Consider the following 3,848-nt stretch of genomic DNA (forward strand, 5'->3'; position numbering starts at 1 on the left):
GGAAGGAAAGAAAGAAAGAAAGAAAGAAAGAAAGAAAGAAAGAAAGAAAGAAAGAAAGAAAGAAAGAAAGAAAAGAAAGAAAGAAAGAAAAGAATAGAAAGCTCAGTAAAATGAAATAAGCCAAAGAAATTAAACCTGTACTTCCAATGACTTCACTAAAGGGTTGGATGGAGCTGCCACTTGAAGTTGAGAGAATCCTAATCTGTTTGAGCACAGACAGATGTTATGAACAATATGGGACAACAGCTCCATCAATTCCATGAAGATCTGAGCTTCCTGAGGCTACAGTAACAAAGTCAGCAGCCTAGTACGAGGCACACTGGCGATGCCAGCACGTGTGTGGTCGTGGAAGGAGGTTTAGAAGTTCAAGCTCATCCATTGCTACATGGAAAGTTCAAGGACAGCCTGGAATACACAAGAAGGACAGACAGAGGGAAGAATGGAGGGAGGGAGAGGGGTGTGCAGGTGCTCAGCTCCCCTTCCTGCTTATTTCCCACTTTTATTTGTCGGGGCATTCAGCCCATGGGCAGGGTAGTTCATTTCTCTCTAGTTAAACAGCCTCACAGATATGCCCAAATTTTGTGTGTCTTTTAAAATCCAGTCAAAGGGGCTGGAGAAATGACTGCGGTTAAGAGCACTGGCTGCTCTTGCAGAAGACCCAGGTTTGGTTCCTAGCACCCACATGGCAGCTAACAGCTGTGTGTAACTCCAGTTCCAGGACATCCGACACCCTCTTTTGGCCTCTGTGGGCACTGCATGCATGTGGTGTACTTACATACATACATACCAGAAAACACTTGTACATAGAAAAATAAATGAAATATTTAAAATATATTTAAAGAAAAAAGCCAAGTTGATAATGAAGATAAGCCATCACAATAAATATGCTTATATTATCTGTATTGTTCAGCACTGTTTATCACTACTGTAATAGCTTTCCTTCTGCTAATAACCTTCAGCTCAATTTTACTGTCAACTTAAAACATCTTCAAAAGTATATTTTTAACTACTATCATTTCATGTTAGGATTTCTTTCAACTTAATGATTGTAGAAAAAGAATTACAGCACATCACCCAGTGATTGCTTACAAGGCAATCTGAGAGATGGTCAGAAAATGTAATTAGATTTTTTAAAAAGATTTATTTATGCAGGCCAGGCATGGTGGCGCATGTCTTTAATCTCAGGAGGCAGAGGCAGGCAGATCTCTGTGAGTTCAAGACCAGCCTGGTCTATATAGTGAGTTCCAAGCCAGCTGGGGCTACAGGGAGATCCTGTCTCAAAAAAAAATTTTTATGCATTTTTTCATGTGTATATGTGTGTGCCTGCATGAATTTGTGTACCACATACATGCACTACCCCATGGAAGCCAGAAGAGGGTGTTCAATTCCCTGGAACACGAGTTACAGGAGGTTGTGAACCACTGTGTGGGTGCTGGGAACTGAACCCCAGTCCTCTGCAAGAGAAGATAGTGCTCTTAACCACTGAGCCATCTCTCCAGACTGTATAACTTAATTCCTGATGGCACATGGTGTGGAATATGTTTCCATATAGTCATTTCAAGCTGTGTCTAGTTTTGTTACAGTACATATCAATATCTTCTTTTTTGGTTGAATGTGGGTATGTGCAGGTGCACGTGTATGTGGACATGCACGTATGTGTACATGTGTGTGGAGGCCGGAGGTCAGCCTTGGATGTTTGTTCCTTAGGAGCCTTCCGCTTTGTTTTGGAAGTTGCAGATTAGGCAAGGCTGGAGCAAACCCCGGGGATCTCCCTTTCTCCACCTCTCCTCCCCCAGTGCTAGGGTTACAAGCATGTGCCATCACTCTGCCATTTTATGTGGGTACTGGAGCCAGAACTCTGGCTCTCATGCCTGTGTAGCAGGCTCCTCACAGACTGAGTTATATTCCTAGCCCCCAACATAACACATTTTAATAAATATTTTTAAACAAATATTATTTTTATTTTATGTGTATGTGTGTATTGCCTGCATGTAGGTCAGTGCACCCGTGTCATGCAATGCCCACAGAGGACAGAAGAGGCTGTTGGATTCCGTGGAACTGGAGTTATGGACAGTTGTTAGCTGCCATGTAGGTGCTGGGATTCGAACCTGGGTCTTCTGCAGAACAGCCAGTGTTCTTAATTGCTGAGCCATCTCTCCAGCTAATAAATATTTTTGGGAAGAGAAAAAATCCTGACAAAGTTTTTAAATTTTTAAAAAAACATCTTTTTCATTTTGTCTATTGCTTCTTGTTTTCACTAGCAAGTAACATTTTTGTAAAATCTAAAACCTAAAACTGAATATTTGTATCATGAAGATGGTGGACCTGGTTCCGGTCTCACCTGCCCTCTAAGGGCGTGATCTTGCAAGGAATTCAGTTTTTTTCCTGAATCTCCATCTATTCTATAAAATAAAAGGGATGACAAAGATGATTTCGAGCTTTGTAGCTTTGGGTCTCTTCTGCGTCAAGCACTAGAATGGTATTAGCATCATACAGGCACCTGAACCTTTTGATGCCTTGTGATACATTTAATATACCTTGAAATTTTTCCATGTTTCTTGTTCAGGTTGAAATGAAGAGCTTTGAATGAGGCTGATACCTAGCAACCAGCTCTCTTGAAATACCTCACTGAATGCGTTTGCAGACTGTATCAAGGGAGAGTATAGACAGCAAAAATGGTAACCACGACTCAGTGTTAATTTCCTTTGGTGACTCACCCACTCTGTCATCCAAAGATGGCATTGATCTAAATTGTGACCTTTTCTTCTATCTTATATCATTAAAATAATGCCAGTAAAAGGGCAGTGACTCACCACAGAGAACAGATTCTTTTTCAGAAAATTAGCAAAGCATTGTCATGGAAAGCTTGGGCCAGAGGGTCTTTTATTAGTCTTACCTGGTGCTCAGCTCATTAAGTACCTTTTCTATATTATATCCTGTACATTCAATCTAGTCTCTGTTATTCTGTTGATTTTCTCTCTCATTTTTGGCAGTACTTCAGGTTTTGAAAGTACAAAGTAATTTTCCAGTGAATCAGATGCTAGCCGTCACTGCCCCTGTTAGGAGGGGGCTTTGTTACATTCTGAAACAATTTTCACATGTAGTTTATGGATATAGCCATGTATTTGTTATTAATTTTGGGTCTCCATTTGTGTGTAGGAATGGTGAAATGAGATCACTGCAAGGGAAAACCAAGGAGTTTGGGTATGAAAAATAAGCCTAGGACTTACACAGGGTTTGCTTATTATTTCAACATGGTCTGATTCCTGTTTAATAAGAATACTAGCCAGGCACAGTGGTGAACACCTTTAGTCATAGCACTTGGGAGGCAGAGGCAGGTGGATCTTTGTGAGGTTGAGGCCAGTCTGGTCTGCATAGTGATTGCCAGGCCAGCTGGGGCTACAGGGAAAGCCTGTCTCAAAAAGAACAAAAAAAAGGGGAGTGGAGGGTGGCTGGAGAGTTGGTTCAGCAGTTAAGAGCACTGGCTGCTCTTGCAGAGGACCCGGGTTCAGTTCCCAGCACCCATATGGTGGCTAACAACCATCTGTAACTCCAGTTCCAGGGGATCTAGCACCCTCTCCTGACCTCCAGGGACACTGCATGACATGGTTGCATTTACATACATGCAAACGATACACTCATACACATAAAATAAAAATAATAAAATATTTTTTAAAAGAATAATAATCATCACTTTTATTTAGTTCAAGCTCTATTTCTCTGGCCTGCAAAATTCCAGAAGGCGCAGGACATAAAAGCTTTCATTCTCTTGGTGAAATAAATGGAATATCAATATAAATTGGTGTTGTGCACAAAATGGGTTGAAAATTTATGTCCAAAAAGTTTTA

The sequence above is a fragment of the Nannospalax galili genome, unplaced genomic scaffold (assembly GCF_000622305.1).
Source record: "Nannospalax galili isolate Female #2095 unplaced genomic scaffold, S.galili_v1.0 scaffold513, whole genome shotgun sequence".
Lineage (NCBI taxonomy): Eukaryota > Metazoa > Chordata > Mammalia > Rodentia > Spalacidae > Nannospalax > Nannospalax galili.